This window comes from Schistocerca nitens, chromosome 10 (assembly GCF_023898315.1).
Source record: "Schistocerca nitens isolate TAMUIC-IGC-003100 chromosome 10, iqSchNite1.1, whole genome shotgun sequence".
NCBI classification, from domain to species: domain Eukaryota; kingdom Metazoa; phylum Arthropoda; class Insecta; order Orthoptera; family Acrididae; genus Schistocerca; species Schistocerca nitens.
This window is the reverse complement of record NC_064623.1, coordinates 16,750,207-16,777,676: the sequence shown is the minus strand read 5'-3', so window position 1 is coordinate 16,777,676 and position 27,470 is coordinate 16,750,207. Positions and strand designations below refer to the sequence as shown.

Here is a 27,470-nt window from a genome sequence, read left to right as displayed (position 1 = left end):
ACCGTTCGCCTGGTGCAAGCCTTTAGATTTGACGCCACTTCGGCGACTTGCACGTCGATGGGGATGAAATGATGATGATTAGGACAACACAACACCCAGTTCCTGAGCGGAGAAAAATCTCCGGCCCAGCCGGGAATCGGACGCGGGCCCTTAGGATTGACATTCTGTAGCGCTGACCACTCAGCTACCGGGGGCGGACATTTTTACACTGAGCTTTGCTGTTTGTTCTCACGATCAAAATGATGTAACGAAGTTTCATCAGCAATGATTACATTTGAAAGAAACTCCTGATCTTCCTCTAACATCAAATTTAACTGCATGCAGACCTTCACGCAAATTTCCTCTTGTTCGGGAATCAACAGTCTTGGAACCCATCACGCACAAACACGCGTCATGTGTAATTTTTCTGCCACCAACGTGTGGGTGGCACGCAATGAAATGTTCAGTATTTCAGAAAGTGATCTGAAGGTAATTCGTCGATCCTCTCTCACAATGACAGCAGCAGTGTTGATGTTTTCTTCCGTAAGGGCAGTAACTGGAGCACCGGGTTTACCTTCCTTTGAAACTGATCGTCTCCTCACTTTGAACATTTTAAACTATCTTCAATCTCTGCTCGAGGGAAGAACAGACTCTCTATAGGCCTCCTGTAACATTGTATAGGCCTAAGCTGAAGATGTGTTGAGCTGAAAGCAGAAATTCAAAGCCGCATGTTGTTCCTCGCGTGTTACCTCCATTGCAGCGGTAGGCGATACTGAACATGTCTGACCTTGCCTGCCTCTCACAGGCGGGAACCAGGAGCCCCAACAATGAAACTACTATGGCGTGTTTGTTGCACATTAAGCTAACAGGATATCACAAGATTAAATTTTAGCGCGAGAAATTATGACCACAAAAAATTATAATCATTCTTTATTGAACAGCCCTCGTACTTCACCTTGTTGTAACCCTTGGCTGACATAAAATTCTTTAGAGAATTTTCCTTCTACTTTTACTTGGTATTTTGTACTGGTGAGGGTCATTCGTACCAATCTGACTAGTTTCTATGGGAATTCAATCTCCATTAGGATCTGATAGAGCATTTTTCTTTTAACACTATCATAGGCCTGTTTGAAGTCTACAAAAAGCTGATGTTCATCCACGTTATATACAAACACATTTCCATTATTTGCCTTATAGTGAATATGTGGTCAGTTGTCTGCCCCATTGAAACCCTCACTGGTAGTCTCCAAGTACTTCTTCTGTAAGTGGAGCAAGACTGATAGCAATGACTTTGGCTTTTACTCTGTATTCGACGACTAAACCGATAGCGCGGTAATTTTCACAGTTTTCTTTATCCGCCTTTTTGTGAATCGGGCAAATAATGGCCAAATTGCACTGGTCTGGCTTCACTTCCTTTTTCCCATATTTCAGCTATCAGTTGTTGCATATGTCTTGTCAGATACCTCCATCCTTCATCATCTGTGCCTGGAGCTTTATTATTCTTTAGACTTCTTGTTGCCTGTCTAGCCTTCTCTGTTCTTTGTGTGGGTAAAGGTATTTCATCCTGACAAAAATTTGGCCACGGTTGGACGCTCTCTGTTCTTTTTTTTTTTTTTTTTTTTTTTTTTCTGGAGCTCACTGAAATATTTAGCCCTTCGGTCTAAAATCTGTTTTTCTCCTCGTATAAAATTTTCATATTTATCCCTACAGAATGCAGTGCGTGGTTGCAAGCCTTCAATTCCTGAACTTTCTTGTAGAATTTCCTTACTTCTTTGTCGTTATATTCCTCTTCTAGCGCGCCATAATCCGTATCTTCTCCCATTCTCGTTTCTTTCTTCTACAAATTCTATCTGCCTCTTTCCTTTTCTTCATGAATTTTTCTGTATTAGCTTTTGTTGCCCTGTTTATCATTTTCTCTTTTTGTCTCATTTCTCTCTGCCATCGCCTTTTTACGGTCTTCATCAAACCATCCTGCACTTTCTATCTTGTCTTCTGTACCTAAAGCTACTTCTGCAGTTTCGTGTAGAACATCTTTCGTCATACTCCACTTCCCTTTGATGCTTTACTCAACCCAGCTTTGTTTGCCTCAAACTTGTTCTGTTTCGTACTTTTTGGATACTCTCTTCTCTTCTAATTTGGAAACATTTTATTTTCAAGGAGCTTTTCTCTTCCCTCTGGATCTACAGACAGCTATGGGTTGTCTGTATTTCGCGCATACGGTACAATGATCCGCCGGCACAGCTCTTGACTTCGTCGGAGCACCGCCCACGGCGCTGGTAGACAGCGAACACTGGCAGTAATTGCAACCCACGTGAAGATTTTTAACTCCTACCGACTTGTAAGGATCAGAACTACAGCGAAGACGGTTCTTCATAAAAAATTGTACAGAAATAACGCAGAATTTCCTTGTATTTCTATAAATTAATTTCATTATACATCTGTAAATCTCCAGTTTCTCAGGTGCAGCTGAAGTAGCCAGCTGTAAGATAACAGACCAGCGCGCCGTACGGATTATCCGGTTACGAGAACGAGACTCTTGGGCTGAATTACATCACGGGCGGCAGTGTTACGAACGCGATGGACCAATGAGAGCAAATCGTGTAGCGGGCGTTTCAAATTGAAAATAATCAATTTATCATAAATTTCAATAAACAGTATACAGTGGACCGAAGAACGGAAGCAGAAACACAGCACACGAATGAGGAAAGTTTGGGCAGAACGTAAAGAGAAAACAATAGGGAAATGGGTATATATACCCTTCAATAGCAGCTTCAAGATCTGACTTCGATAGCAGCTAACGTTAGCCACTTCGATTCTAGTTCAGTTAGAGATCAGCAGTCACTGCAAAGACTGATTATTTCGTATGTCGCCCTTTGCTTGCGACGTATCTGTGTAACTGCCGAAGTTAAGTATAGTAATTGTTTTCTTTTAATAAAACTCATTAATACGAGTCGTTTGATTTTTGTCTAGCGAACCGAGTTCTCAGTATTCCTAGACACTACATACTAGTCGTGTGCTGGATGCTCACTTCCTGTGCCGCAGGTTGCGGAAACCTACTCTCGACGATCCTGAATGCTTCCACTGGAACGAGTGAGCCTTAAGGATGACGTCATGTCCCCAAATGAATGTTTGACCACATGTTATATGACGGGTTTCAGTAGCTCTGCATCATTGCAGACGTTATCTAGCGGCTTTCGAGCAACTTGCATTTGTCACTGATTTTGCTGGAATTGCGAAAATTTTCGAACAAATCTGCCGCCCTCACCAGCGACTTCTCTGACGGCGATTCGACGATCAGTCACAATCACTTGTTTTACATTTTTCCACGAATTCAGCGTTTGGATAACGTGCTAGGACGTCCAGGGAGCCATCATCTATAAGATTTTTTCGAAACGGTTATGTCTTCTGTTAATCCCAGTTTTACTCGTTCCTATAGCAAAATTTAACACAAATTTTCTGACCAATTTTTGTACAAAATTGATAATAGTGGATAGTTTTAAAATAGTTGTAATGTTTTTGACAGCCGACAAAAGGCTAACCGTCCGGTACGGCTAACTCTGTGAAGAAGCATTTCAGACATGTTTACCAACGCAACAACATAAAAAACTGCACGAACCGGACAAAATACAACATGCAGAATAACAGAATTTCTTTACTTTTACAACTTTTTCTATTTCTAGAAAAACAAGAAATTGACTTGTACCAAAAATTTTATCTTTTCGTTGGTTTTGTAGAAACTAAAAAGTTGGCCCGCATAATAAGACAGTGGTTCCAGATAAAATAAGCGACCGCTCAAGAGTTGCTACAAAGGAATGCAATATGGCGCGGGGCGAAGGGGGCTACCGGTGTAAAGCGTAGCCAGGGGGGGGGGAGGTTTCAACAAATGGACATCGTAATAAGGTAGAGTTGTGGATCATTTAACTAATAAATATTATCGTTAATCAGAAATAGTAAAATTATTTTGTCGATGATGGTATCTCCATGAAGATGTTTTGTATGGCAGTAAACATTGCTTAGAGATGGCAGTGAACAGCTGCGCAATCCACGTCCATCCAATAAGTGGTTTAAATTCATGCAACAACGAGCTAGTGAGCTAGACAAGTAACACAATGACCATCACAAAGAGAGGAGAAGTGAAGAAAAGAATTTCCGTTTTGCTCAGTGCTGACAACAAATGTTCGGTTTCCACTTCATAGGCCCATCGACATCTTCTGTGGTAGGAGTAAGGAAGTGAGTTTAGTGTTTATGTCTGGTCGACAGGTAAGGTCATTAGAGACGGAGATTTGGCCGTATTTCTTTTATTAACGGAGGGGAAGGAAACGGGCGTGGGCTTTTCAAGGAACCATTGCGGCATTCGCCTAGAGTGAACTGGGAAACCGTGGAAAACCAATACCTGTATGGTCAACTCTGGGCTTGTATCCGGGTCTCTTGAATATGTGTCTAGTGCTTCAGGCGCTACGCCACACTGCTTAGTACTATGGTAGAAATGACAGAAAAAAGCGCGGAATAGGAACGTGAATGTTCAAATGTAATCTTTACCAATGGCAATGAATCTGAAATTAAATTATGAATGTTGTAATAGTGTTAGATTGCTAAGGTAGGCAATGGCCGGCTACTGGCAAGAAAACTTCTAGAAGATTATAGGTCCATTTAGAATGGTTTATGGACGATTTTCGATTCGAGTACTAAACTGTACAAATTTGCATAAATCCTAATTAGTGTGAATAAACTTTAATGCTTCCTATCTTGTGTGAACTTAATATATCTCATTGGAGGTTCTGCATTTACGAAATGGAGTCCACATTAATTCGTTCAATGAAAAAGAGAGAGAACTGCGATAGCAGTACAACTTTTATTAAGACATATTGAATGGATACTTTTATAATAGAACTTAACGTTAACACATACAGACATCAGCAGTAGCAACAAACTGCACAATAACTGTTGTTGCTAACAGCAGATTTGGCAGAGATACCATATTAGGAAGAAGCACAGCAAAGGCGTAAGTAGAATTTAAGTTTTTTTAGTCATAAATACATAACCAGTCTCTCCATGTATTGCTGTAGGTACTACAAATGCACTGTATACTGTGTATGTATTGATCAGAATGGAAATAGCAGAATTACAAACAAAGTAACAGTTTTATAATTTTTTATTTTAGCAAATACACATTTATATAACAAGTCTTCTATATTTTTTCCCCCCGAAAAGGAATCTACGACTACTGACGCATCAAGTTCTATGCTGTAGTGAATGTTCATTAGAGCCAAACCGTTGAGCCTATTTTCGGAAACTGTGTTCCAAAGATAATTTTTTAATCTCCTTAAGCTGGAAAATGTTCTTTCTGGAGCAGCTGTTGAAACTGGTACCGTTACCAAAATCTGAAATGAAATGTTTGGATACAACTTTGAATCACACAGATCTAAGTAATCCAAAGCAGATTTTTTACTAACTCTCTTTGAAGTCATCTGTGCCTTCCAAATGTCAAATTCTGCTTATATTATTGATGTGCTTTTCTCCGGAAGAAGTGACGAATACATTGATATCACATCAATGTCAGTGATTTTATCGAAATTTTCTGGCAGCTGACCAGAAAGAGCACATATTAATTTGCGATGCTTTGTGAATCTTTCAGTTAACTGTTGAATTGTGTGCTCAAGGAATTGAATAAATAAATTCACCCTGTAATATGTAATTACATCCACCACAGGCGTATCAGAGCGGTTCAACTGCTTCCCAGTAAGACGTGGCGCCTGCAGCGAAGCACCATTTTACTCTGACGCTAGCTTTGCTTCTGCAAAAACCTTTGTAAATTCATCTTCAGCATTGACTCTCAAAAACTGCAAGGCGTTAAGAACATTGTCAACATGATGAAATGTTGCAATAAGGTCTATATTGGTTCCTTGCAGCTGTTTTGATATCGATAGTGTGTAGCTCATCGCTTTTTGAAGGACCACTAAACTCGTCACAAAATTTGAGGAATGAAGTGTGTTTATCAGTTGGACAGCTTGTCTTGACGTGTCCTTGTTATGGTTAGACTGCAGTTTTTCGAGGGCGGCGACCATTGCTGGACAAATTTCCTTGAAAACGAATGACTGCTTCGTGCTTGTGGACCCATCGTGTTTCACATAGTGCAAGCAAGTTCTTTTGGTGTCCAGTTGGCGACAGTTGGCGAATTTCGTCTTTTAATACGGCAGTACGTTGAGCAGAATGACCGAAATAAGGCCCAACAGACTGCACGCACAATCACCACGCAATTTCTGATTTCTGTTCGTGAACATGCGTCAGCAATTGCAAGGTCAAGCGAGTGTCCACTGCAATGTACATAAAGAGCATGAGCGTATTCCTAATGAACGTACGCTTGGGCACCATGCAAGTGCCCACTCAAAACTGCAGCACAGTCATAGCCTTGACCAACTACATGGGAACAGTCAAGGCCGTGTTTTTTGAATGCTTTAATTATTAGCTTTGCAAGGTCGAATCCAGTAACATCGATAGTTGGAATATATTCGAGGAACATTTCCTTAATTTTATGGTGATTAACATTCTCCGAATCAACATACCCTAAGCAAAGTGAAACTTGTTCTACGTGTACAATGTCAGTACTAAATATTCTGGCTTTCTTTACCTTATCAATTATTTTACGTTGTATAATTTCACCACAGTCCGCCCCGATAGCTAAGTGGTCAGCGTGACGGATTGCCGTCCTATGGGCCCGGGTTCGATTCCCGGCTGGGTCGGGGATTTTCTCCGCTGAGGTACTGTGTGTTGTGTTGCCTTCATCATCATTTCATCCCCATCCGGCGCGCAGGTCAACTAATGTGGTGTCGAATGTAATAAGACCTGCACCAAGGCGGTCGGATCTGTCCCGTAAGGGGCCTCCGGGCCAATGACGGCAAACGCTCATTGCCATTTCACCACAAACAGCAATAATTTCATTTTGAATTTGTGGGCTGGTATATAGAGCGTTCTTTGGAGCTGTAGACAAATGCTCCAAAATATGTTTTATCTCCAGACTAAGCAGCATAACGCAGTAACATTCGAAAGTTGCCATCGTTCATTAGCTATCGCTGAGGTTCCCATAACGTGTAAACTATTCCAGAGTCAGTGTGGCCTCTAAGGAATCCCTTGCTTACCACAAAAAATTATAGCTTTTGCTATGGACGTCAGTTTCCTTTTATTGTCTTCTTGCTGTCGTTTTCTCTAGGAAGACAATTGCGCGATTACTGTAGACATCTTTGAGGAAACAGTTTTAAGAAAATTGTCTGCCATTTCCGAATTTCGCTCGTGATACGAAGTTCGTGCACGCGTTTGAAACACCTCCAACGCTTTTTCCCAGTTTGTAAAAGGCTCACAAACGAGTTTTCCTAATCGTTGATTGTTTCTCTTGCCTTCACATGAACGACACAATTTTTGCAGAAGGCTCGATTTAAAAAAAAAAAAAAATCAGAATACGACAGCCAAGGGAATCTGTCCAACCATTTCAGTTGAAAGCTTAAGTTTCGTTTTGACGAAACAGGAAATTTGTAATCATTAGACGGTACCCAAGCGCCTTTTAAAATTTGTTCCTGTAGACAATCGTCCAGTTGTGAATTTTGATTTGAATATAAAACTATGTCTAATGTAGCAAAACCATTCGAAGCAGATGAGACATCACGTAAACTTCTAAGTGCCACGCTCGATGTTGCAGGTTGATTGATGCTGGGAGGCAGTGTGCAAGACGACCGCTGAGTGGCCAAAAGTACCTCCGCGTTAGTAGCTCTTTCTGATAATGAGGCCTCAGCAATCATTACGTCTTCACTGTGTCTACTCGTCACATTGCGACTGGCGGGCTCGACAGTTGAAGATGCGTCTTTAAATGCACCAGATTGTGAGCACCATTTTTTTCCAATATTCCAAGCCCTTAGATTTATTTGTATTCTCAGCTTTCCTTTCTTTGCCGGCCGCTGTGACCGAGCGGTTGCAGGCGCTTCAGTCCGGAACCGCGCTGCTGCTACGGTCGCAGGTTCGAATCCTGCTTCGGGCATGGATGTGTGTGATGTCCTTAGGTTAGTTAGGTTTAAGTAGTTCTAAGTTTAGGGGCTGATGACCTCAGCTGTTAAGTCCCGTAGTTCTTAGAGCATTTGAACCATTTTTTTTCTTTTCTTTGCCTCTTATTTTCGCGATGCAGATGACGCTATAAAAAAACACTAGAATAAAAAAATTAGCAAACATATGACTGGTTATTATTAATTTTATTCGGCTGCTTTTAGTCAGATTGCAAGTGTGCTGATTTAACTTTAGTTAACCACACTCACTAAAAGACGGGCAACAGCTACTAGGACAAGAAAATTAGCGTTCTGCCATCCAAAAATTTGTGGAGTTCTGAAAACTGAATCAGCCAAATAGGCCTTAGATATGCATAAACCGAGCTTTGCCCGATTTCTGAGTGGAGTTTCAATCTCAATGAAAAGAAAACCACCGAAATTTCAGACATTTCTCTGGTTCTTCTCAAATTCTTTCGAACTTAACGCATTTAATCGAAAACGTCAAGTTTACCAAATCTGTCGGGTATTAAGCTCTATATCGATTGGGAAAGAATACTTCACAATTTGATTACATTTGGCGGTGCAGAAAAGCTACATTAGAAAACACCAGTTTTTCACCTTTAGATAAACACTCGTTTCGTCGCCATAATACGTGCAATATCTGAGATTGGCCAATTTGACGAAAAAATTTCGAGGAGGAAAGTTGTGCAGCATCTAAATATATAGCCAAAACTCAAAGAAAGTGCCGGAAAACATAGTTCGTTAGTAAATATCGCCAGTTACCAATTTTATGGAAAACGCTTGGTTAGTGACAGTAATTTTTTGACTTTCCATTCATTGGCTTTTTGTAGTATTCAGTCTTGTTGTTTCATTTATTCAGGAGTACACTCATTCTCTGGATTTTTGTTGCTCCGCTGACGAAAACGTGTTCCCGCTGCTTCTATTCAACCGATGCCACAATGACAGAAGAATGGAAACAGACACAATATGAACTCCGGCACGTAGTAACACGATGCGCAACTCATGGTTTTCACACAAGCCCTGCCAAAACAAGAGATTTTACCAGCCTAATGAATGCAGTGTTTGTCAATTGTGCAATGAACATTGTGAAAGATATAATGCAGAAAACTGCAGGAAAAGATGGATGTTAATAATAGAACTAGGACTACAACAATGTGCCTCAGTTTTGTATTTGCACACTGTATTTTCATGAATAATAAATCTGGCAGTGGAGGAGGGAACAGTTATCAGCTGAGCATTGTTTACTTACGTTCGTCAGAGGGAGTCAGCACGAGGTCTGAAAGGTTTATTTGTAGTGAAAGTGTTATGAACGAAGCAAATTTGACACGACGAAGGGAAAGGACATACAAACATTCATTGACAGAACTAAGACGAGAACGAATGGTAAACATGTTGGTTTGGTGAACTGTACCGCTATTGTTGTTGATAAATGCAGGAAATCTTATTAAAAGGTTCATTATGCAAAAACGGGCACAGACAATGGGAAATAAGCCCTACATTTATCGATTGTCAGTTTGTTTTGTGCGAAAAACGTATCACAGGGTTGCATGAGAAACGAAATGTAGATTCCGATTAAAAAGAAATTGGGTTCGTGATGTTACAAAGACATTTCAAAATCGATAATGGAATTGGTGACAAAACGGAATAGTGACTGGGGGACTCAAGTAAAATTTGAGGTAGTCACTGAGCCGTGTGTCGACTCGTGCTACATCTTGTATTTAGATTGCATTGGTTTTCCTTTTCTTCACCTGACGTTTGTTTGATATGTTGTCTGTCACTAAGTGGCTGCATGGTTGTCTTTTCCCTCTGCTATCGATATCTGCGTTTTTGCTTCCGGGAAACTGCTCTGGGGGAAGTGAGATCTTTGACCGGTTGTAACCTCGTGTGGTGGCGCGCAGAGAGTGTGGTGGACACGGGAGCGCAGTGTGGCTCTCCAGCGCGAAGCAGGCGTGGTCGTTTGTACCGAGTCGCCACGTGATGTATGTCGGTTGTGTGTAACGAGCGGGTCGAGTTGACGGAAGAGCTCCCCGCGTGTTGGTTGTATACAGAATCGCCCCACGAATAGTTCCTGTTCATTTCGCCTTGGTGGGACGTTAACAAGCTTCTTTAAGTCCTCCGTTTCAACACTGGAGTTCAAAAGGAGACACCTAACATGAAGGAGCGGTCACTACCCGTCAACGTTGCAGAGAAGACGTGAACTCCGGTGACAGAGCGTGTTGTCGCGTGACCGTGGCGTGTCGAGTACGCTGGCGACGCGTGCGCGGTCGGATGTGGGGATCCTTGCCATCGGAGGTCTTGTACTGCCTGTTCGAGCATAATTGCAAGTTAAGTTTGTGAAAGGTCTAATCATCAATTAATAATTTTGTGTAACCAGCGTCTCTTCTGCCTTGTGGCCTCCGGCGACCGGGTTTCCTGTCCCTGGCACTGGTGTAATCCTGTAAGACAGTGATCTTTCCTCCTCCTCTCGTTACTGTCCGATTGGAGGTTTAGTTTTGTCAGTTTAATTTCTTCGCTATTCTGTCGTTGGTTATGAGTAAATTCATGCTGCTTGTTGGTTGATCATGTGGTCGCTCATTCAGGACTGTGTGGTGTAATGTTTCCTTGCACGAGGTTAGCTCTAATTCTGTCAACAAGTTAAGCCATCTTATAACAAGTTTTCGCTGGCTAAAGGTCGGTGCAGTGACCAGCCTGAGAGTGGCAATTGTGTTTAGGAGCGTATTTAAATTGGTCAGTATTCTGCCTAGCCTGAGCATCCCTGAGTGGGTGATTTGTGGCCGCCTTACACGGGTCCGCCATATCTCTTATGTTCTAATGATATTCCAGGACACTTTTGTTTAAAAATTTTTTAAATTCCTCGAAGTTTGTAAATTCCTGTTATTACCATTAATCGTGTGTTTGCTGAGACGTGTTTAATTTTTTTAATGGCGGTGTTGGTAGCTTCACTACCTCACCGTACTTTATTAACAAAGTTCTGTATTTACTTTAGTAGCCTGTTTACTAATGTTCTTTAAGTTTTTTAAAATTGTTATATTGCTATAAATTACTTGAGTGCCGTTAGCGGCGTGTTTTAAAAGGTAGTTTATTGCCGTACTGCTAGCTTCTGTGTGTTTTTTTTTAATTACATTGTTGTAGTGCTATAAATTACTTGATTGCCGTTAGCGGCGTGTTTAAAAGGCTGTTTATTGCCGTACTGCTATTTTCTGTAAGATACGAATAAAACATTTGTGAAAATCTCAACTCGACAGTAAACTGCTAGAAATTTGGCCCCGTTCCCAACTTGTGGTGTGGCTTGTAGTAACCGTAACCACTGTGTGTGTCAGTCACTTGTTTTTTGTGTAAAAAAAATTTAAAGTCAGAAATGAACAGTTGAACAAACAGTAAGATCACCGAATATGAAAAAAGAAGTTCTGAGTACAAATAACAGAAGGATATCTGAGAGTGCAACGTATATATCTTCAGAGGATCATTATAAAGATTTGGGAAGTCGGCCCAGCTGCTGAGACATAAAAGCGGTCTGGCAATATTCTCGCTGCCGTATTTCCCTCGCGCACTACACCACGCTGAAATAAAGATTACATTACAATCGATGTTAAAGTCAATTCTCTTTTTTTAAACTTCGTCTGGTTATCTGGGGGGTGGGGTTGAACCCCTAACCCCCCACCCCGCCAGGCCACGCCCTTGCTGTCAACTGTCGTACACACCTAGCGGCCAGTGTGCATCACTATATTCCCCAAAACAGAGGCGCGCGTGCACGCTACCGGAGTAGTTCCACGTCCAGGCATCAGTAAACGTTCAAGGAAACCGGGTACAACTGGGATTCAGAGACAAAGGTAACAACAATGACGCTACAAAATTATTCTAAAGTGTGGCATTAATATGTGGATGAGGAAATATTAACTTGTTCAATATGCATAATTAAAATTTTTAGTCAGGATAAGAAATAATACCTACTTATCTATATGTATACAGGGTGTTACAAAAAGGTACGGCCAAACTTTCAGGAAACATTCCTCACACACAAATAAAGAAAAGATGTTATCTCGACATGTGTCCGGAAACGCTTAATTTCCACGTTAGAGCTCATTTTAGTTTCGTCAGTATGTACTGTACTTCCTCGATTCACCGCCAGTTGGCCCAGTTGAAGGAAGGTAATGTTGACTTCGGTGCTTGTGTTGACATGCGACTCATTGCTCTACAGTACTAGCATCAAGCACATCAGTACGTAGCATCAACAGGTTAGTGTTCATCACGAACGTGGTTTTGCAGTCAGTGCAATGTTTACAAATGCGGCGTTGGCAGATGCCCATTTGATGTACGGATTAGCACGGGGCAATAGCCGTGGCGCGGTACGTTTGTATCGAGACAGATTTCCAGAACGAAGGTGTCCCGACAGGAAGACGTTCGAAGCAATTGATCGGCGTCTTAGGGAGCACGGAACATTCCAGCCTATGACTCGCGACTGGGGAAGACCTAGAACGATGAGGACACCTGCAATGGACGAGGCAATTCTTCTTGCAGTTGACGATAACCCTAATGTCAGCGTCAGAGAAGTTGCTGCTGTACAAGGTAACGTTGACCACGTCACTGTATGGAGAGTGCTACGGGAGAACCAGTTGTTTCCGTACCATGTACAGCGGTACCAAATGTAGAGACTCCTCGTGCTCGTATTGTGGACGGCTGTGATACAATACGCCATTCTCCAGGGCTGCATCAGCGCATCAGGGATTCGATGCGACGGAGGGTGGATGCATGTATCCTCGCTAACGGAGGACATTTTGAACATTTCCTGTAACAAAGTGTTTGAAGTCACGCTGGTACGTTCTGTTGCTGTGTATTTCCATTCCATGATAAATTTGATTTGAAGAGAAGTAATAAAATGAGCTCTAACATGGAAAGTAAGCGTTTCCGGACACATGTCCACATAACATATTTTCTTTCTTTGTGTGTGAGGAATGTTTACTGAAAGTTTGGCCGTACCTTTTTGTGACACCCTGTGTAATTAATATTTCATACTATAGTCCACGACGTTAAAGTCAGTGTACTGCATTGCATAAATGGTGAAATAAAATGAAACAAATTTACTTAATGGAGAGGGTCTTCTTCGTTGCCTATACGCAGATCTCCTCTGGGTTGCATGCGTTGTAGTAAAAATTGTAATGGGTGATAACAAAACCAATTTGATTTTTTTGACTCACACAGCTTTTTATATTATTCCCCCGACCTATGGATATTAAATACAGTAATTTTCTTTCCCATGTAGTGTTGTGACATTTCGTATTTTTTGGCCATACGCTCCACAGCATGCCGCCTTTTGCATCTGTTTTTGTACTCTTGGGATGTCACATCTCAAAGACATGTCATCGCTTCAAAATCCTCAATTTTTTGCAATGCCCTCTCCGTCGCGGGCAAGTAGAAACTGACTCTGAAAACGTACAGCCTACAATAAGTCTCGAGATACTTAGAAACTGACTCTGAAAACGTACAGCCTACAATAAGTCTCGAGATACTGTCACATGTTCCCCGTTTCCAGGCGCATCCCGAGACTAGGGACTTTCGTATCGCGTCAGTCGCAGAACCCGAGAAATAAGTCGTGGCACAGCCCTCAAAATTGTCCCGCGATTCGTGATCCGCGATTTTGTCGCTAGGTGTGTACGAAGCTTAAGTTGACTGCTCGGCTCTGTAGGCTCCGAATTGGTGGAAGTCGCAAGGCTTCGGCTGCTAGTCATTTCTTTCTGGCTGCGGCCAACATTTTAATCAGCTGTCAATAGTGCGTGAAGTATCCGTTGTTGTCTGCTGTGTAGTTTACTCTATTTCGCACTGTTTCCTTTCCCCGTGATAAGTGTACATAATTGTAGCAGTAAGGATCTTTATTAAAAAAAGTCAGCGCATTAGAGGATTTCATTTTCAGTTCTGAACAGCATTTAAACGATCTTTGCTGCCGTTCGAGATTCATGTGTTTCTGTGGAAGAGTGAGGCACAGGCTGAGGTGGCAGCACTGTGGGAGACAGGCGTGGCTTGTCCCCCCACCCACCCCCACCCACTCACCCTTCTTCCTCTCGCGTGTCTCCTCACCTCATGACGATCTACACTGAAGAGCCAAAGAGACTGGTACACCTGCCTAATATCGTGTAGGGCCCCCGCGAGGACGCAAAAGTGCCACAACACGACGTGGTATGGACTCGACTAATGTCTTGTCTAAAGTAGTGCTCGATGGAAGTGACACCCTGAATTCTGCACGCGTGTTCATAAATCCGTAAGAGTACGAGGGGATGGAGATCTCTTCTGGACAGCACGTTGCAAGACATCCCAGATATGCCCAATAAGGTTCACGTCTGGTGCGTTTGGTGGCCAGCGGAAGTGTTCAAACTCAGAAGAGTGTTGCTAGAACCACTCTCTATCAGTTCTGGAGGTGTGGGGTGTCGCATTGTCGCATTGACTTCCCAAAGTCCGTCGGAATGCACAGTAGACATGACTGAATGCAGGTGATCACGTACGATGGTTACTTACGTGTCACCTGTCAGTCATATCTAGATGCAGCGGGGGTCCCATATGACTCCAACTGCACACACCCCACACCATTACAGAGCCTCCACCAATTTCAACGGCCCCCCACTGACATGCACGGTCCATGGATTCGTGAGGTTGTCCCCATACTTGTATGCGTCCATCCGCTGGATACAATTTGAAATGAGACTCGTCCGACCAGGCAACATGTTTCCAGTCATCAGCAGTCCAGTGTCGGTTTTGACAGCCCCAGGCGAGGCGTAAAGCTTTGTGTCATGCAATCATCATAGTATACGAGTGGGTCTTTGGCTCTGAAAGCCCATATTTATGATTTTTCGTTGAATGGTTCGCACGCTGACACTTGGTGATGGCCCAGCATTGACATCTGCAGTAATTTGCGGAAGGGTTGCACTTCTGTCACGTTGAATGATTCTCTTCAGTCATCATTGGTCCCTTTCTTGTGGGATCTTTCCCGGCTGTAGCAATGATGGAGATTTGAGGTTTTACCAGATTCCTGATATTCACGATACACTCGTGAAGTGGTCGTCTGGGAAAATCCCCACTTCATCGCTACTTCGGAGATACTGTGCCCCATCGCTCGTGCACCGACTATAAGACCACATTCAAACTCACTTAAATCTTGATAACTTGCCATTGTAGCAGCAGTAACCGAACTAACAATTGCGCCAGGCTCTTGTGTTATATGGGCATTGCCGACTGCAGCGCCGTATTCCGCGTGTGTACATATCTCTGTATTTGAGTGTGCATGCCTATACCAGTTTCGTGGGTGCTTCGGTGTATGTTGTAGCCAGGTTATCTCGCTCCTCCAAACCTTTTGTGCCAGTCGACCAACTTAACAGGTAACACACTGGTGGGAAGTTGGTGAGTTGCAATGTACTGCGTTCAACGGGAAACTTTGCACTCCAGTGGAGGCAACATGCTGTACATACTTGGCTTTGCTGTTAAGACAGCCGGCCGAAGTGGCCGTGCGGTTAAAGGCGCTGCAGTCTGGAACCGCAAGACCGCTACGGTCGCAGGTTCGAATCCTGCCTCGGGCATGGATGTTTGTGATGTCCTTAGGTTAGTTAGGTTTAACTAGTTCTAAGTTCTAGGGGACTAATGACCTCAGCAGTTGAGTCCCATAGTGCTCAGAGCCATTTTTTTGTTAAGACAGACGTTCTGGTGCTGGAATGTTCAGTTAAACGAGTTGTTGAAACGAGTGCCCATTTTCCTGAATGCACATGTCGGTGGACCTTCTAAACGACCTGTGGAATTGATGTAAAGCTGAAGGTGTACAGAGCGACAAACTTCCACGATGCAGTATTTTGAATTCACCATGGGCAACTTTACAGCTGATATTCGTTGAACGATTGGCAATAGCTAGCGGTTTTTAATGAGATTTCTGCTTTCTCATTGGCTCCTTCCGACGAAAGTTTAATGGCATCGTGTTTAATCGTGCATGCCTGAGTATGAAGGACGTTTCCTGCACCTGCGGTGTGCGAATACTGCGATGCGACGCTGCGTACTGAAGAGATAGAGATGAGAACGATCGAAGTGTGAAGCTCAGCTGAAGCAAGAGCTCTGCAAGTCGTTTTATTGGGTCCGAATGGAGGCTGAAGAGAGGAAGGTGTTGGTGTTGTAGCGGCACCACAGTGTAAGATAGGAAAGTTAGATTCGGTGCAACATTTCTCAGTGCACAAGCTACCGCCAGGCTCAGGCCTGTTGACAGTAAGTTACACCGACCAGCTGTTGCGAAGGAGAATGGAGGCCACAGGGCCGCCGAACTGCTGAAAAGAGTAAATGCAGTGGTTTGCATGTCGCAAGTTACGGGCAGAAAGGGCCCACTGGTGCAACCCTAGGTGTTGTGAGTACATGACTCGGAGCGGCGCATTAGCAAAGCAGAGGTGCACAGCCACATAAAAATGGGTGTGGGTTTTCTAATGAGAGGCATTCAAGTGTGACAGCTCTCCTGGGCGGCGGGGCGTGTCACACCACTGGCCACATGCAGCAGCAGATGCGGTGCCAGCGTTCCAGTCCATGGCGGGTCGCTGGTTCAACCCTCTGAGGCCAACACGGGGTTGATAGCCAGCCAGCGATGGGCCACTCCATGGTTTGCTACTGCGAGCAGCCGTCTTGGCTCCCAACATGCACCAGAGCCATCCAGGGCAAAGGGCCTCAGATTCGGACTGCAGATCACGGGCGCTTGTTGTCACCCGCGATGTGAACCGAGATGGTGAAGAAACGTGCAGTGGGCTGCCTGCGACTCCCGGCGAACGGCGGTGAGGTGGCAGGGGCGAAGACTGCTGAGTCGACTATCGGCGCATCCTGACGTGTGGCCGACACACACCAGTGTGTGCACGGGTCGCTGGGGCAGCCATTCCACGCCAAGCCGTTTTGCAGACAGTGAAGTGGCATCCTCAGCAGTGCGGGACCCGGTGACGCAGTCCGAGGGGAACGCGGCACTGTAGTTGGAAACAATAAATCACTTGGAAAGCTCGGACGAGTTTTAATACGGTGCCTTCTACCTCTTTCCACTACATTTGGTGGCAGAAGTTGCTGCTACATTTGGTGTCAGAATAGCGGACATCGTCTCTACAGTACGATGTTCGAGCCCACCGCCTGCATTACAGTCACATGATGTGGTGAGTTTGGACCAGTTTTCTTTCTTTTTGTGTTTTTGAGTATGGCTCATGGCAGGCCATTTTAGATGTTTTGCATAGGCATAATATTTTATTGTTTTTCGTGGCATTTGATTACTTTTGTATTACTTCAACGGTTTTTTTTTGGACTGACTGGGAACGAAAGCAACACAATGGCAGTCAGGAATGCTAGGTGTATAGGAACCAGAAGCGGTACGGATTTTGTTGGAAAATGTACCGCAGTTGACAGCGGACAGTACGCAGTTGAGGAATGAGTTAACATATAGAAATGAGCGAGAAACCGCGTCGGATCAGTCGTTGTTGCCTAGGATGCCGCAGCAGGAGATTGATCCAGCTGCCGCGAGTTAGATTAGTCCGTTTTCTGGCAAGGCATCTGTGATTGTGCATTCGTTTGTGGAGGACTTGGAAACTTCAGCTGTGATGAATGGTTGGTGTGATGAACAGTTGTTACATGTAGCCAAGATTAGATTAACGGGTGAAGCGAAGACTTATGTAAGGTGTTCTGAGGCCTTAAGAGTGGCAGGACAGTTTTAGCAGTTAATGTAGAGGCTTTTACAAAGGTACAAGAAACAGAATAGCGCTCGGTACTTTAGGGAGAGGTTGAGTGCAATGACGAAGAGATAAGGGGGAAGCGGTAGAGAAATTTGCGGACAGGATAAGAGGAATTAACGAGTATACTTACCAGTTGGGTCAGAGCGATGAGGCGAATGGGGCTCTGTTGAAGGAGGCCTGAGCGAAGGGCACTTCATGTATTTTTTGAGGGGGTTACCAGCGCGAAAAGTGCGTGAAGGGACCTCGAAAGATTTGTATTCGGCCATTCAGCTGGCAATCCAATGTGAGGAAATAGATGTGGCAACGCGGCACATAGTTGGAAACAATAAATCACTTGGAAAGCTCCAAGAGAGCCTTCCAACTGACAAGGGGACCATACGACCTGTTAATGCCGGGATTTGATTAGGCTTAGTTACATTGTAGAGGGACCTGTCCTGCATGCCTGGCTAGAGGCTTTACGTGCGATTGGTCCCAGCTTCCAAGAAAGTCAATGCTGAAATGTTACGCATATGTCTTACACCTGTAATGCAAGCGAGGCCCGAAGTCATTACGGTTTGAAGGTAATGATAATGAAATTCGAAAACAAGGGCTAGCGTTATGTGGCACCTGAAACAGGAAGGTGTCCCATCCTGGTGGAAGTTACCATCAGGTTGCTGTTGCTGTAACTGACCATGCAGCACGTGCCCCGGGTGGTGGTGGTGGTGGTGCTCGTGCAGTGCCACGAGGGTTGTCCATCCCGTGGCCACCAGCACAGGAAGTCCTGTGGTCTGTTTTCAGGGTTGCCACATGTTCTGGAAATCAGCCATCAGGGAAATCAAAGACATCGGGGAAATTTGGAAAAAAAACACTGGAAAAATCTCATTTTTGTCTCAGTAGAAGTAGATAAAATGGTTTGTTTACTGAGGTGTCACGAATCGTCGCTGGCTGGACGCAGCTGAGTACGTGCGCCGCTTCCCTGATCCCTCGCTCCTACTGGTTCTCCCCTTCCGATCACTCCCCTCAACTTGTAGTCAGTGCTGCCAACACTTCCTGCCGCTAGCGTAGCAGCTGCCGGCGAGAGGCAGGGAGGCGTGAAGAGTCGTTTGTTTACATCTGATTCTCACAGCGTGTAGACGCAGCGGCCGGCCGGAGACGGTGCTCATGTGTGCGTGAGTTGTGTCAGTGTGACTGTGTGAATGTGTGTGTGTGCTCTCGTTTTCTGACAAAAGCCGTGGCTGAAAATTTAATTCTCAGAGTATGATTCTCTCTTCTGTTGAAAACATTCGGAAGAAATAGATACAAGGCGTCTGTTTCGACAGGTTGTACCTAGACAGCTACACGAAAAAAAGGGGGGAGCACAAATCACTAGAGCGTATCCCGTTCGTTACAGATATCTCCAGAAAAGTCACCAGAATCTTAGGGCAACACATGTTAAATGCGTATTGCGCCCTTCGCCTAACACCTTGATACTACGAAGTTCAGTCGCGCGTGGTAGAAGAGATGAGCGGGGGGGGGGGGGGGGGGCGACACGACACGTTTCCAGTTTCCTCCTGATGATTTCTCTGATTTGTGGCAAACGAAGTTTTTTGTTTATAGTTGTGGTCTTCAGTCCTGAGACTGGTTTGATGCAGCTCTCAATAGTACTCTATCCTGTGCAAGCTTCTTCATCTCCGAGTAACTACTGTAACCGACATCGACATCCGTCTGAATCTGTTTAGTGCATTCATGCCTTGGTCTCCCTATACGATTTCTACCCTCCGTGCTTCCCTCCAATACTAAATTGGTGATCCCTTGATGCCTCAGAACATATCCTACCAACCGGTCCCTTCTTCTACTCACGTTGTGCCACAAATTCCTATTCCGCCGAGTTGTATTCAGTACCTCCTTATTAGTTACGTGATGGACCCATCTAATCCTCAGAATTATTCTGTAGCACCACATTTCAAAACTTCTATTCTCTTCTTGTCTTCACTATTCATCGTCCATCTTCCGCTTCCATACATGGCTACATTCCATACAAATACTTTCAGAAAGGACTTTCTGACCCTTACATTTATACTCGATGTTAACAAATGTCTCTTCTTCAGCAATCTTTTCTTGCCGTTGGCAGTCTACATTTTATATTCTCTCTACTTCGACCATCGTCAGTTATTTTGCGTCCGAAATAACAAAAGTCATTTACTACTTTAAGCGCCTGATTTCCTAATCTAGTTCCCTCAGGATCACCTCATTTATTTCGACTACATTCCACTATCCTCGTTTTGCTTTTGTTGATATTCATCATATATCCGTCTTTTAAGACACTATCCATTCCGTTCGACTATTCTTCGAAGTCCTTTGCTGTCTCTGACAGAATTACGATGTCATCGGCAAACCACAGAGTTTTTGTTTCTTCTCGTCGTATTTCAATTCCTACTCCAAATTTTGTAACAGTATTAATTGTCCTTTGATCGTCTATAACAATGGGCGCGACGTGTCAAATGTAACGAAAGAAACAAGCGATTGTTCCGTTGAAAAATGTCGCGAACGAAGCGCTTCTGGTAGTTTCGGTTATATTGAACGCCGCAACAGGTAACTGCTGTTTAGGTCCTAGCTTTTACGAATGTGTGTGTTGAGTAATTCTTACAGATGGTCATTAAAGGGGGACTAGGGCGAAAATAAACGGGACTACGGTAGCAAAAGTCACTGCAGAAATGAATGTCGCACTCGCAAAGCCTGTCAGCATCAGAACAACAGGGAAAGGGCTCCAGAAGCAGGGACTTGAAGGGTGAGCCGGGACCCCCAGACCACTCACCAGTGATGCAAATGCCCGTAACAGCAGAACTGAACTGTGGAGCGATGGAAGAAAGACATTCGGTCAGGTGAGTCTTGTTTCACACTGATGTGATTCTTGAGTTTCTCCCGGCGTATTTGATAATCAAAACATACACTGGTGTACTGCCGGTCTACAGTGTCCAACGGGCACAATATTTCGGCGATCATACATGTCGCCATCATCAGGTGAACTGACGGACTGAGCTCCTGCGAACGTGCCGGTACGGAGATCCGTACACTATGGCTGCTCAGAGGGAACTGGGTTCGGTCGCGGCGGCGGCCGATTTAATACCGAGTAGACCGGCAGTACACCCGTGGATATTTTGATTGTTTCACACTGTTTCCAACTTCTGGCTGAGTTTACGTCCCAATAGTGAAACATGGCGGGGGCAGCCATATCGTGATATTTCATGGGACCCACGGTTACTCTGCGTTACCGCCAAGGATTGCGACCAGTCCTGCTGATCGCGTCCACCGCATGTTTGTTGGCCAATGTTAATGCTCTGTTCCAAGAGAGAGGGCCGCTGTTGACACAACTCCAGGTTTTGTGAGGACGAGGATGGATTGTCGCGTCTCGCTGGCCACCTCACCACACCTCACTATTACTGAACATTTGTATTTTGTCTTCGGTGAAGGGTGCGTGACCCTACTCACCTCCATTATCGGTACCTAAACTTTCTATTATTTTGCAGGAGGAATGGTACAAGATTCCGTTGAAAACCGTACAGGACCCGTATTCATCTGTTCGGAGATAACTGGGACCTATTTTGAATGCCGACGCTATTGTGACACTGTGTTAGCAATGGTAGTGTAATGTGTTCATGATGCTTCCGTATTTGCCATTATACGTCCATCTACCACCAGAGCTATGCATCAACGAAAGCAGTACAGGGTGTTGCAAAAAGGTACGGCCAAACTTTCATGAAACATTCCTCACACACAAATAAAGAAAAGATGTTATATGGACATGTGTCCGGAAACGCTTAATTTCCACGTTAGAGCTCATTTTAGTTTCGTCAGTATGTACTGTACTTCCTCGATTCACCGCCAGTTGGCCCAGTTGAAGGAAGGTAATGTTGACTTCGGTGCTTGTGTTGACATGCGACTCATTGCTCTACAGTACTAGCATCAAGCACATCAGTACGTCGCATCAACAGGTTAGTGTTCATCACGAACGTGGTTTTGCAGTCAGTGCAGTGTTTAGAAATGCGGAGTTGGCAGATGCCCATTTGATGTATGCATTAGCACGGGGCAATAGCCGTGGCGCGATACGTTTGTATCGAGACAGATTTCCAGAACGAAGGTGTCCCGACAGGAAGACGTTCGAAGCAATTGATCGGCGTCTTAGGGAGCACGGAACATTCCAGCCTATGACTCGCGACTGGGGAACACCTAGAACGATGAGGACACCTGCAATGGAGGAGGCAATTCTTCGTGCAGTTGACGATAACCCTAATGTCAGCGTCAGAGAAGTTGCTGCTGTCCAAGGTAACGTTGACCACGTCACTGTATGGAGAGTGCTAAGGGAGAACCAGTTGTTTCCGTACCATGTACAGCGTGTGCAGGCGCTACCAGCAGCTGATTGGCCTCCACGGGTACACTTCTGCGAATGGTTCATCCAACAATGTGTCAATCCTCACTTCAGTGCAAATGTTCTCTTTACGGATGACGCTTCATTCCAACGTGATCAAATTGTAAATTTTCACAATCAACATGTGTGGGCTGGCGAGAATCCGCACTCAATTGTACAATCACGTCATCAAAACAGATTTTCTGTGAACGTTTGGGCAGGCGTTGTTGGTGATGTCTTGATTGGGCCCCATGTTCTTCCACCTACGCTCAATGGAGCACGTTATCATGATTTCATACGGGATACTCTACCTGTGCTGATAGAACATGTGCCTTGACAAGTACGACACAACATGTGGTTCATGCACGATGGAGCTCCTGCACATTTCAGTCGAAGTGTTCGTACGCTTCTCAACAACAGATTCGGTGACCGATGGATTGGTAGAGGCGGAACAATTCCATGGCCTCCACGCTCTCCTGACCTCAACCCTCTTGACTTTCATTTATGCGGGCATTTGAAAGCTCTTGTGTACGTAACCCCTGTACCAAATGTAGAGACTCTTCGTGCTCGTATTGTGGACGGCTGTGATACAATACGCCATTCTCCAGGGCTGCATCAGCGCATCAGGGATTCCATGCGACGGTGGGTGGACGCATGTATCCTCGCTACCGGAGGACATTTTGAACATTTCCTGTAACAAAGTGTTTGAAGTCACGCTGGTACGTTCTGTTGCTGTGTGTTTCCATTCCATGGTAAATGTGATTTGAAGACAAGTAATAAAATGAGCTCTAACATGGAAAGTAAGCGTTTCCGGACACATGTCCACATAACATATTTTCTTTCTTTTGTGTGAGGAATGTTTCCTGAAAGTTTGGCCGTATCTTTTGTAACACCCTATATATAAAAAGAAGTGAAACCCGCATTTATGGAGCTGCCAGTTATGTACTGTACTGGTGAGCAAAATAAAATATTAAATACACATTTGACTATTATTTCACGCAGCTTTAATGAATTCCTCGTGTCCCTACACCAAAGCGTTGCAAATGTCTGTCATCAAGAGGTCTGTCGATGAGGAGTGTACTTTAAAGAGGTACAACGACCTTCTGCATGGATGTCTAGTAGCCAAAAGCTGAACATTGATCACCAGTCAGAGTGTAACTGGTATCCAGTCTTTTATATTGGTACTCGTTTTTATCAATTCTCGAACGAATTCCTTTTAAACGATACATACAAAATTGTGTTTCAACATTCTTACGGGAACAGTCAGCTTACTGAAAAAGAAAACTGCTTTGCAAAGCCAGATCTTCGTTTTTCTTCTTAACTTTTTTCCTTGCGGAATTCAAGTGCAGGAGAGCTGCAGTCCCTTCCACTAGCTGGCTTGCGCCCATAGTGTGCCTCATACGAGCACGTCGGGGCCGGAAATGTGTTGTCGCAAACGTTGACAGGACGCAGTGTCCGTCAATGTTGCCGAACACGTGGCTGTGCGAGTCCTATAGCAGGCAATGTTCCCGGGAGATACTGTCAGTAATATCCAATTTACAGTTTTGCATCACCACTTTTTCGCAAAATATGGGAAGGAAAGAGCTTGCAGTAGAAGAGATTTGTTTCAGAGTGTCGATGATGTAGTGGTCATGGCTCTTGAGGTGTGCTTTTTAGAGCCAATATTTACTGTACTATTTTGCTCCGAAATCATCGTTCCTGTCATATCACTCAATGTTGAGCATTCCTTCTGGGACACCCTGTATACGCCATCGGGGAGCGTTATTTGCCCGCAGCTGCGGCATTCAATCTCGCGATGGACAGTATTCGTAAAAGAAAATTGCGTCCGGCTGAAGAGGAAGTCGATGTTCTGTACAACTTCACAACTGTAGCTGCAACAGTTTTACAACCTAGCTAGCCCCACCACTGGCTCCATTATTAGTGGGTTACTAGTTTCCTTGACTGCCAATTGCTCTCGCTGCTCACTCGAGTTTATACCTGCCGTAAACCATTTACGACGTAACCGTTACTTCGTATCCATTCTTCTCGTATACGTTCACAGTATTACATCACATTCTTAGAAAGTATGGCGTAAAAGCTTCCCTTCCGTCCCCTCTTCGTGACTCTTGTTCACTGTGATCTACATCTACACATAGACTCGGCAAGCCAGTGTACAGTACATGGCGGAGGGAACATTGTACTATTATTAGCGATTGTCATTCCTATTCCATTCGGGTATCAAGTGACAGAAATATATGCCGCCTGTGATATCATCTATTTCTCACGATCCCTATGCGAGGTATAAATTGGTGGCAGTATGATGGCCGCACAGTGATCTACGAATACAGTCCTCTAAATGTAGGTTGTAGGGTTTCGTGAGAACTACTTTGTCTTTCTCCCGAGGATTCCCATTCAAGTTCCCTGACCCTTTATGTTACACATTGGTGCGGGCCAACAGGCAGAGTCCATATTTCTGGATTTCCCGAAAGCGTTTGACACGGCGCCCCATTGCGGGCTGTTACCGAAGGTACGAGCACATGGAATAAGTTCACAGATATGTGAGTGGCTCGACGACTTCTTAAGTAATGGAACCCAGTGTGTTGCTCTCTACGGCGAGTGTTCATAAGAGGCAAGGGTATCGTCAGGAGTGCCCCAGTGAAGTATGGCATAACCGCTGCTGTTCTCTGTATACATAAACGAGTTTGCGGTCGGGGTGGGGAACAACCTGCGGTTTGCTGATGATGCTGTGGTATACGGTAAGGAGTTGAAGCCGAGTGACTGTAGGAAGATACAAGACCACTTAGACATCATTGTGATGACTAGGAGCTCGTTCTAAATGTATAAAAATGTACGTTATTGCGGGTGAGTAGGAAGGGAGCCGCATATAGGACACTGGCGCGACCTATTCTTGAGTACTGCCCGAGTGTTTGGGATGCGTACCAGGCCGGCTTCGAGGAAGACAGCCGGCCGAAGTGGCCGTGCGGTTCTAGGCGCTGCAGTCTGGAACCGCGAGACCGCTACGGTCGCAGGTTCGAATCCTGCCTCGGGCATGGATGTGTGTGATGTCCTTAGGTTAGTTAGGTTTAACTAGTTCTAAGTTCTAGGGGCTAATGACCTCAGAAGTTGAGTCCCATAGTGCTCAGAGCCATTTTTGAAGGAAGACATCAAAGCAATTCAGAGGCGGGTTGCTAGATTTGTTACCGTTACGTCCGAACGAAACTTCAGTGTTACGGAGATGCTTTGGGACCTTAAATGGGAATCCCTGGAGGGAGCGTTCTTCGCGGGAAACACTGTTGAGAAAATTTAGTGATCCGAAATTTGAAGCTGACTGCAGGACGCTTCTGCTCCCGCCAACATACACTGTGTGCGCCTAAGGACCACGAAGATAAGATACGAGGAATTAGGGCTTATACGAAGACGTACAGACAGTCGTTTCTCCCTCGCTCTGTTTGCGATTGGAACAGCAGGGAAAATGACAAGTAGTAGTACAGGGTGCCCTCCGCCAAGCACCTTAGTGTGGGTTGCGGAGTATCTTTGTACACTACTGGCCATTAAAATTGCTACACCAAGAAGAAATGCACATGATAAACGGGTATTCATTGGACAGATATATTATACTAGAACTGACATGTGATTACATTTTCACACAATTTGGGTGCATAGATCCTGAGTAATCAGTACCGAGAACAACCACCTCTGACCGTAATAACGGCCTTGATACGCCTGGGCATTGAGTCAAACAGAGCTTGGATGGAGTGTACAGGTACAGCTGCCCATACAGCTTCAACACGATACCACAGTTCATCAAGAGTAGTGACTGGCGTATTGTGACGAGCCAGTTGCTCGGCCACCAATGACCAGACGGTTTCAATTGGTGAGAGATCTGGAGAATGTGCTGGCCAGGGCAGCAGTCGAACATTTTCTGTATCCAGAAAGGCCCGTACAGGACCTGCAACATGCGGTCGTGCATTATCCTGCTGAAATGTGGGGTTTGCGCCATGTCGCCAAACACGGATGCAAAAATCATGATGCTGTAAACAGAACCTGAATTCATCCGAAAAAATGACGTTTTGTCATTCCATTCGTGCACGCAGATTCGTCGTTTAGTACACCATCACAGGCGCTCCTGTCTGTGATGCAGCGTCAGGGTAACCGCAGCCAAGGTCTCCGAGCTGATTGTCCATGCTGCAAACGTCGTAGAACTGTTCGTGCAGATGGTTGTTGTCTTGCAAACGTCCCCATCTGTTGACTCAGGGATCGAGACGTGGCTGCACGATCCGTTACAGCCATGCGAATAAGATGCCTGACATCTCGACTGCTAGTGATACGAGGCCGTTGGGGTCCAGCACGGCGTTCCGCATTACTCTCCTGAACCCACCGATTCCATACTCTGCTAACAGTCATTGGATCTCGACCAACGCGAGCAGCAATGTCGCGATACGATAAACCGCAATCGCGATAGGCTGCAATCCAACCTTTATCAAAGTCGGAAACGTGATGGTACGCATTTCTCCTCCTTACACGAGGCATCATAACAACGTTTCACCAGGCAGCGCCGGTCAACTGCTGTTTGTGTATGAGAAATCTGTTGGAAACTTTTCTCATGTCGGCACGTTGTAGGTGTCGCCACCGGCGCCAACCTTGTGTGAATGCTCTGAAAAGCTAATCATTTGCATATCACAGCATCATCTTCCTGTCGGTTAAATTTCGCGTCTGTAGCACATCATCTTCGTGGTGTAGCAATTTTAATGGCCAGTAGTGTAGATGTAGATACCGGCCTGTTGAGATCCTAGCCGTGCGTCTCAGAATTCGTTCCTTGCCCGCTGCCCCGCGTACTTGATAAGAACGCCACACACTGGAACAACACTCTAGAATCGCTCGCATTAGCGTCTTGTTTGCGAATTTTCTTTACAGATGCACTGAATATTCTCAGAACCCTTCCAACAAATCTGGCTCCGCTCTGAGAGATCTATGAGCGAAGGCGTTTGTGCTGGTGAGGGACAAGTCCTCAATGCGAGGGCGGTGCCGGTAATTCCAAAAACCGGACAAATGTGCGTGGGACTCGCGCTCTCCGGTTCCAGTACAAACTTAATTGTCTATACAGGGTGAAAAGTATTTAAACCGAGAAACTCTGGGAGGTTGTAGGGGACATCAAAACAAATATTTTCCCCTGATATCATTTTTCCCTATGAGGAGTATTTAAACCGGTAGAGGAAGATTTCTTTGGTTGCAAATTAATTAAACCAACAAACACTTTTCCATTTTGTTATGACCAAGACACAACACATTAACGCAACCCAATTTCAATTACAGTAGATTTTCAAAAATGCCTCCATTGACACGTAAACAAAGGTTACACCGTCGGATCATGTTCTGTCTGACACG

The 27,470-nt window shown here is 44.7% G+C and overlaps 1 protein-coding gene across 3 annotated transcripts in view; it reads left to right on the top strand.

The window, feature by feature from the left end:
- LOC126210667 (proteoglycan 4-like) overlaps positions 1-27,470 on the top strand; it is a 587,840-nt gene that overhangs the window by 22,782 nt on the left and 537,588 nt on the right. For 2 of the 3 annotated variants that reach the window (XM_049939997.1, XM_049939999.1), the window contains exon 2: positions 7,670-7,849. The exons of the other annotated variant lie outside the window; for it this stretch is intronic. The gene's annotated coding sequence lies outside the window, so the exon portion shown is untranslated. The remainder of the gene's footprint in view (positions 1-7,669; positions 7,850-27,470) is intronic. 3 annotated transcript variants of the gene reach the window in all.